Source organism: Alligator sinensis, unplaced genomic scaffold (genome assembly GCF_000455745.1).
Source record: "Alligator sinensis unplaced genomic scaffold, ASM45574v1 scaffold1542_1, whole genome shotgun sequence".
Lineage (NCBI taxonomy): Eukaryota > Metazoa > Chordata > Crocodylia > Alligatoridae > Alligator > Alligator sinensis.
In genome coordinates this window covers 694242-702750 of record NW_005842452.1, presented here as the reverse complement: position 1 = coordinate 702750, position 8509 = coordinate 694242, and the positions used below count along the sequence as shown (strand labels likewise).

At 47.0% G+C, this 8509-nt stretch overlaps 1 protein-coding gene across 1 annotated transcript in view; it reads left to right on the top strand.

Annotated features, from left to right (window-relative positions):
* VDR (vitamin D receptor) overlaps nucleotides 1-8509 on the top strand; it is a 75436-nt gene that overhangs the window by 5869 nt on the left and 61058 nt on the right. The window contains exons 2-3 of the mRNA XM_025212269.1: nucleotides 2053-2167; nucleotides 3490-3579. The gene's annotated coding sequence lies outside the window, so the exon portion shown is untranslated. The remainder of the gene's footprint in view (nucleotides 1-2052; nucleotides 2168-3489; nucleotides 3580-8509) is intronic.

The following is an 8509-nucleotide window of genomic DNA, read 5'->3' as shown; positions in this document are numbered from 1 at the left end:
AGCAGGATCTCCAGAAATGTTCAGAGACATTTGCACCAAGTCTGAGCACTCCTCCTTTTGCCATGAAAATATGGGTGTCCTGCAGGCTGTTTTTTCCCTGCCCCGTCACAGAAACTGTGCGTGTTCCCAGTGGGGCATTGGGCTAACTCAACCCATTTTTTAACACATTTAAATCTTAACATTTTTCTTGCCTGGCTTGAGGATGCTGATGAATAGAAGAGGTCAATCCAAGGCAGGGGTGGCCACCCTGCGGCTCTTCAGGAGTTAATATGCATCTCCTTGAATCTTTGCAGATTAACAAACTACTTCAAGATCGTTCACAAACTACTTCAAGATCGTTTCAGGCTGGACATAAGGAAGAACTTCTTTACTGTCCGAGCCCCCAAGGTCTGGAACAGCCTGCCGCCGGAGGTGGTTCAAGCACCTTCATTGAACACCTTCAAGATGAAACTGGATGCTTATCTTGCTGGGATCCTATGACCCCAGCTGACTTCCTGCCCTTTGGGCGGGGGGCTGGACTCGATGATCTTCCGAGGTCCCTTCCAGCCCTGATGTCTATGAAAACTTCTGAAGAGCCGCATGTGGCTCTGGAGTTGCAAGTTGGCCACCTGTGATCCCGGGTATGGAGGGAGGAGGGAATTGCAACGTCCCTGGTGCATCTTCCTGGTACATGCAACCTGATGGGGATTTTGAAGCTGTGCAACAATCCCTTTCTATCTAGAGCTCAGCGCCCCTTTGCTTTGCAAAAAGACCACTTTCATCCTGGGGGTACTATATAAATAGCTGCCTTTCTCCTCTATGGAAGAAGAGGACTAGACGATCGAAAAGCACCCTGCTTTTCTTTCTGGGCATTCAGCCTCTGGTTTCTAAGAGGGGAAGGCAAATTCCTGAACTGGGCATGGTCCTGTTTCTAGCAGAGAGGTGACAAAGTAAGGAAGGATGCTGTACAAAGAGATGGCACTTCATGGGCATGTAAGGGAATAAACTGGGGGTGCGTGTGGATGTTTTGAGTATGTCCAACCTACTCGTATTCCCTGCTCGACTGGCAATGATCTATGAACACGGACTCCTGTCTCCTCTGGGTGTTGCTGTCCTGTTGATGCTATGGACTTGTCTGCTCTCTGGGCCTGGCTGAAAGTATCCTGTACTGTGCGCATTTTGGGTAAACTCTTGTAAAGGAAAGGCCCATGTCCTGACTGAGCCTTTCTTTTCTTTTTTTTCCAGCAAACAATTTAGAAACCTCACATTGTGAAACATTCTGCTATTGCTGAGAAAGGATGCCTAGAATTGATGGGAAGGAAGGATTTACCCCCATGAGTTCCCTTTTTAATTTCTGTACATCCTTCCTTTCTCAAAATCTCTACAAACATAGCGCAGCCTTGGGTGCTGCTATTTAAGTACCTATTTGGTGGGAGTTGGGAGGAGAAGGCACGTGCTTTTTACTCCGTGCACAATTCCACTGCAAAATTGAGGAAGTGTTTTCCATAGCGTGCTTTGAAGGGTTGTATAGAGCAGACAAATGGCTGATCTAATGTCTATATGGGCAGGTTATTAGCAGCAGCACCTGAGAACAGCCTGCACTTGTGGGCTTTGGGGGGTGGGAGGAACTGGAGCATGAGGAATATAAGCTGCAAGATAGAAAAGGAACAAAAGTCCAGCCAGATAAGGCAGGTCAAAGATTCTTGTGAGATAAAGTTGAACTCTTTTTTTTTTTTTTAAAGTTCTGGAGCAGCTACCATGAAGGCACAAGTGACAGGATGCCAGTACCTAATGCAGGGGCAGGCAGTTATTTTGGGCAAAGGGACACGCACTGAGTTTTGGCAAACTGTGTTGAGGGCTGTATTTCCCTTTTCGGCACAGGGAAGCAGGAACAGCCCCATGGTCCCAGGCCAGAAGCCTCTGCTAGGCAGGGGTTCTGGTTGGGGGTAAGGGCTGGGCAGACCTTACTGCTGGGTCCTGCCACTAGCTTCCTCTGGGTCCTACTGCCCCTGGCTCCTGTCATCTTTGACAGGCAGCTAGGAGCAAATGAATATTAATTTTCAAATTTTTTAGGGGCGCCGCAAGCCAGATGGAATGGCCTGGCAGGCTGGATCCAGCCCCCGGACTGTATCTTGCCCACCCCTGACTTAATGCTAGTCATCCAGCTAGTCGGGGTGCCCTGGGTCAGGTAAGACAGACTAAAAGTATTCTGTGATTTTTATTTTATTTTATTTAAAATAAAAGTTGGCAATGGTGAGAGAGGGAAGGCTCCAGCAAAGGCTTAGCAAGGTTTTCTTTTCAGTCTCCAGCTGCCCAGCAGGAGCTGGGCTGTTCTCTCTTCTACCTGCACTCCCCTGATTCCTGCTTGGGAGGACTTTTTAGTCCTTGTCGCAGTTTCTTGAGATGCAACTTGGGCCTGCTCCTTGCTTTCCCCAGAAGCTGAGCTGCTGCTGCCAGCTTCACTTAGGTTAGAGGATGCCCAGAAGCCAGGAAAAAAATGGGTCTGAAGTCATCACGTTGAGCACCTAGAACAAGAGCCACTGCTCAAAATATGGATCAAAAAGTACCCAGGGTAGAATAGCAAAAGAGCTGGGAGAAATTAAGAGTGGTGTATGGAAACCCCAAATCCAGTTACTCTGCTTTCCAAACCCAGTGTTTTAAGGTGATTTAAATGATCAGGCGTTATAGTAAGCAAAAGATAGTTAAACCACACCAGACCAATGCAAAATTGACAAAAATTGGGAAGCTCAGTTGTTACAAATAGATCCATCTGTTCTACCCATTATAAAGATGGGCTAAAAAACCTGGTAAGTGGAAGGCTTTCAATCCACCTTGTGGTACAGTTAGATACGTGGGGGTTTTAGTTTGTTCTCTACCCTCTAGACTTTTTTTTTTTTTTTTTTTCTTATCTCTTACATTAGTCAAGGGAGAGAGCTGAGTAAAATGCCTCCTCTTTTAAGGCAGGAGACGGGAAAGAACTCACGTTTGAGAGAGGCAGCTTCCTCGGTTCCTGGAAGAGAAGGGAGAGGCTCGTGTCAGCCGAATTCGCTGAGAGTTTTGTTTTCAATTGCTCCTCTCCCTCTGCTCCGGGCTCCTGAAGCCGCGGTGGTGACTTGCAGTTATGTTCAAAGCTTTTGTAGGGCTCAGAGACACCCAAGAACTCCCCTCCTTCCCCGCACCCGGACTCAAACCCAGCCAGAACGTTATTTCCTCTTCTCACTTGGGTCAAGAAATCACATCTAGCATCTTTACGGCTTTGCGTTGACAACCTACTGAAACAAGGAAGTGGTGTATGTAGCTACTTGCCTGCTTAAAAATAGGCACGGGCTTGGGTAATGTTCAGAAGCGCTTTTCTTCCGCTCCGTCCTCTTTTAATATGATCCATGTGAAGCTCTGGCTGAGAAGGCTGGGCTACGGCAGATTGAAAATGCTGCATAAGAAACCCGATAATAAAGCCATCTGACCGTATGCATACCTCCGGGTTGTAACGACTGTTCGTTTTATTGCCAGGGTTTGATGCCAGCAGTGTGGAGTGGCAGTAGCTGCTAACGCAAGTCTTCTGCATCCCGACTCCGAGATGTGCTAGTTGTTGCAACATTGGTGAGTCGCTCGTTAAAATTCCCTGGCTCCCAGCAGGTAGCTCTGCCTAGTTACAAGTGTCCAGCAATTGCTCTTGTCCTTGCGGTTTCCTAAGACACTACTTGGGTTCGCTTCTCCGTACTCCCCTTGCATGTCTTTTTATTTAAGCTTGGAGACCCGAATTCTCAGGTATTCAGCCATGTGCTTTCACATCTCTCTTATAGAGTAAAGGGCCTTTACAGCTCCTCCTTATGCTGCAAGCGGAGGTAAAGGATGCTGTGGTGTGATAATCAGGCCCTGATCAACTAGCGGTATTTGTGACAGTGGATGAGTAGCAGTTAATGTCTTTGATTTTTATAGAGGCTCCCAAAAGAGTCCTCTCCGCCTCGCTGTTAGGAATAAAAGGCATGTAATGCCTTTTATTCATCTACCCAAAGAACCTTGCCTACCTACGTCCTTAGACCAACACGGCTACAGCCAAAAACCATGCAATGCCGTGTGATGGTGCACAGCGACAGGGCCTATGGTGTCCAGTTTTATTTTTGCACAATAGGCAAATGAAATGTGGTGTTTCCCTGCTTCAGTGCTCCTGCCAGAAGTGTTTTCCATCATATTGGTCCAGCTGGTGGGAAGCAGGCCAGACCTCCTGGGGATGTCCAGGTTGGCTGTGCAGACAGTGCTGGAAAACAGTCCAGCTGGGATTGCCACTGTGCTGTGATCTTCTCCATGCCCATGCAGAGCAGCATTAGGTGGGACTGTTGATACAGTCTCCGTTCTTGTACTCGGCCAGCACTGGGTTATCTCCGAAGATGAGGCTTTTTAATGGATCCCATCTGAGCCTGCTGGCATGTGAGATGTGGAGCTAAGATTTCTGAACCTTTGTCCACCCATGATTTTTTTTTACTAGAAGCTACAATTATGGTCTCGGTACTGCAGGTTCCAGGGAAGAGCAGAGACTCCGACTCCGCTGCTCCAAGGAGGTGATGCCGCAAGACTGTGGTCCCCAACCTCTGGCCCACAGGCTAGATCCAGTCTGCAAAGCCATTTTCCCCACATAGCTGGAAATTTGGCAGTGGGGGAGTGTTGGCAGTGTTGGCACTCTCCTGCTGCCAAATTTCTGGACCCATGGGGAGCCCTGCTGCAGGCTGTATAATGTGGCCTTGCTACGTGATGGCACGATCTAGTGCACCAGTAGGGTGGCCATCATAAAGGACGGTCCGGTTGTCCTCTGTCTTATATTGATACGAAACCTGATGACTTTATGTCCTCTATTTTTCTTTTCAAGAGAAAAATAGAGTACCTAAAGGCATCCGGTTTTGTATCCACAGAGGACAACCAGACTGTCCTCTATGATGGCCACTAGTGGCCAGGTTTGGGCACGGGGTTCAGGCTGGAGCATGGGAATGGGCCAGCACGCAGCTGGATCCATGGACCAAGGCCAGACCAGTGCTGTGAGTCGTGCAGACTGATCCTGTATGCCAGCTCCAGGTGGGATCCAGCCCATGAACCAACCCCACGCCTCTGTTTTGGGAGTCTGCTTCTCCTGTGGAGCTGAAGGGGGTGCCACTACATTTGCGGAAAGCAGGGAACTTTGTGGCCAAAATGAGTAAGACCCTTTACACTGAAGGAGCCTTGAGCATTGACCGTGAGGTCACTTTGCTTTCTGTTCCTCTAGAGAAATGCACGGCCTTTGTCAGGGGATCCTACAGAATATCAGAAATCGTTGCCTCTTTCTGTAGTCCAGGTATTGGTCCAAGTTGCCCTGTAGACTCCTGAATTGTCTGATTAGTTTAGGCATTTTTCTTTTCTGCAAAAGAGCTGTAAAGCCACAAATATGCTGACACCGCCGGTATTATTTATAAGCCTTTATAGCACCATAAATGTTCACATTTTATAGAACACAGATAAGGGGCATTAGTTGCCGTCTAAATATATAGTTCTTGCTTAATTCTGTAGTGGGTGCTCTCTCCGTTATCGCAGCTGGCGTCGTTAGTCCAGTTTACCTCTCTGAGAAGAGGTAGGGAAGCTTTGCTGTATCGGGTGCTAGACTGGGGCATGCAGCTCTCGCTTCTATTTCCATCCTGGTCTGCTAGGAGATATCTGATCAGTCGCTTCAGGTCTCTCCCCTGTAATGATGGGCGACTTTGATTTTTTTGCAAAGCTTTTTGAGGATGTATTGATGAAAAGCACTCTAGAAAGACTCAGCTACTGTATTTAATGCTGTTGGCCAGAGAGCTCTTTGTCAAATTTGTGCGAGTTTTACCATGTGAGAGACTTCTTATCCTTCTGTGGTCTAATAGCTTGGATCTCCAGTAGGAGGATGGAGCTCTGCTGATTTGGTTCATAGCTGTATTTATCTGGCAGGGTTTTGGACTAAGCTTTTCTGTGTTATCTCTAATGCGCTAACATATTGACTTCTCGGCAGTCCTCTTACTCTGTAACTTCAGGTTCAAGGAGCTCTTATCTGTCTCCGCTAAAAATAGTGCGGTTATAGTTCAAAATAACTATCTCGTATTTGTGCGCTCCAAGGTTGGACATTTTTATAATGATTTCTGACCAAGGGTCTGCTTCACATTCAAATATAGTAAGATTTCTGTAGCTGTAGCAGACCTGGCTGGGAGTTCAGGGGATTTAGTTTCTGTTCCTGCTTGTGCCACCGACTTGTTGGGCCTTTGTTCAGTCACTTTGCTTTTGTGCACCCGTCTCTCCCCTTTTTTGTCCCTCTTGTCTGCCTGAGCCATGTGCTTTTCAAGGCATGGATTGCGTTTCTGCATGCACAGCGCTTAACTAAAAGAGGCTCCAATTTTGCCTCTCTGCTTTCTCCCTGATGAAGTGATTTTCTGCACTAATGACTGGGAGACCTCCTTGGGAACAACTCATTTGCCAGCATAAACATCTAGGCAACACAAAGGCTTTGCAAAAGACAGCACTTTCTTCATGTGTTTCAATAACTGGGATTTCCTGGGCCTCTGAATTACAAGCCCGACGGGTTTGTCATTGTTGTCACAACAGGTGACTTTTGGAACAACACAGCCTTGCAAGGGCTCGGTCCTATGGAGAGCTTTGAGGTAGAAACGTGACCGTCAAGGTCTTTATGCCTTGTCCTGGATTAAGGAGAAGTGAGGGGTTTTTTTTGTTTTTTGGGGGGGTGAGATCTCTTGCTGGAACAACTGTATCATTGGGAGAGATGTTAGCCGAGCTTACAGGCACATAGTGCCCTTCTGCTCGGATCAAGGCAAGCCAAAGTGCTCCCCTCTATAAGCTCACGGGTAGGTCCTGTTCAATTTGACTTGGACTATTCATGCTGAACTGCAACCTGTGTTTCTCTGGATGCAGAGACCAACAAGGCTCTCCTGCCCTTTGGAATTGGGACTAGGAGGTTTTTTTTCCACCCCCCAGCTGTAATCAAAGTGAGTTTCAAAGCCGTTTTCTATAGACCGTGCATGTACCTGTACATCATCGGAGACTCTCTTGTAACACCTTGTCTCGGGGAGAGGTGGGAAGAACAGCCTGTGATTCTTACCCTGGAAGGGGTACCGTTCTGACTCTCATTAGTTCACCGGCTCGTTATCCTGTGAGCTGTCGGCGGCACTGCAAGGAAAGGACCTGATAATTGAGGAGCAGGGCACTTTTTTCTCGGGGTCACGTGGCTGCAGCACTCCTGAGGGCTCTAAATTCCCCGTGTACTAGTCAGCTCCATCAGTCCAACACTGGAGGCAGCCTTGGGAGCCAGGACTGCGTGGCCGCACGCTGACGGACGCGCTGCAGGTAACTAGGCTCTTTGTATCTATCCAAGTAGCTTGCTTTTTAGAGTCCTCCTTTCCATGCTTGGGGGGGGGGGGAAAATATATATATATATATTTTTTTTTTTTTTTGCAAATTCACCTGGCAGGCACTGCACCGGGTGAGACTTCCTCAAGCAGGCAAGAGACATCAGCCTTCCTAACACGCTGAGCCAAACAGAGTAAGACTTGTTTTGAGTGAAGTTTCCCTAATGACTGTAATTATTAATGGTGAAGTTTAGTAATTGCTTACTTTGCTTGATCTCTCATTTCCCCAAGGGGGTTGGCATAGCTGCCTTTCATTGTGCTAAACGTTTTTCCTTTTGACCTCATGATTTGGGGGTCGGACTCGATGATCTATTGAGGTCCCTTCCGACCCTAACATCTATGAATTTCCCTGTAAAATGAGATGAAAACTGTTTTTGAGGGGGGGTCCCATTAGTTCTTCAGAAAGATTTTTATCCCGGAGTTGACTGACCTGGCTGGGTGTTTTTCTTGCATAATAACAGAAAGCAGCTTCTAATTTCCTTCAGGAAAAAAGGGCAGTCCTGGCTAACTGCCATGCAATGCCTTTCAGCAGTTATTAAGCACAGCAATCTATTAACAGGTTCTTCCCCTTTCTTGGAAACCTTGGGACATAAGGGATTCCTTGAATCATTTAAGAACAATGTGCGTCTCCATCCTAAAATTATAATCTATATGGAAACAGTTTAAGAAATGCTTTGGCATTTATGACCAATGCCTCTATAACATCCTTTATCCAGTTAATCCAGTTATCCAGTCCACTGTAATCCTCAGATACAGGCATCACTATGCCAGGAAAAGTTGGAATATCCCATGAATACATCTGGAAGCCAAGGAGCGGCTGTTTTTTTCCTTTTTAAAGACAGATATGGAAAACTGGACTATAAGGGAAAGGTTCTGTGGGTGCACAGGTGGGTTTTGGTCTTACTTCTGCTGAGGACAATAGCTTTATCTGATCCTGGTTTTTAAATATGCCAGCACTTTGCATCTTGCAGAATGACTGTTTGGGATGAGTAAGTAGTCATGATTTTCGGGGATGAAATGTATTGCGCTGGCTTTGTTCTTTCATTCTAGCCTACCATGTTGTGCTGCTTCAAGTGCAGGTTTCTCAATATCGGTACTCCCCTCCCCAAAACCCGCCTGAG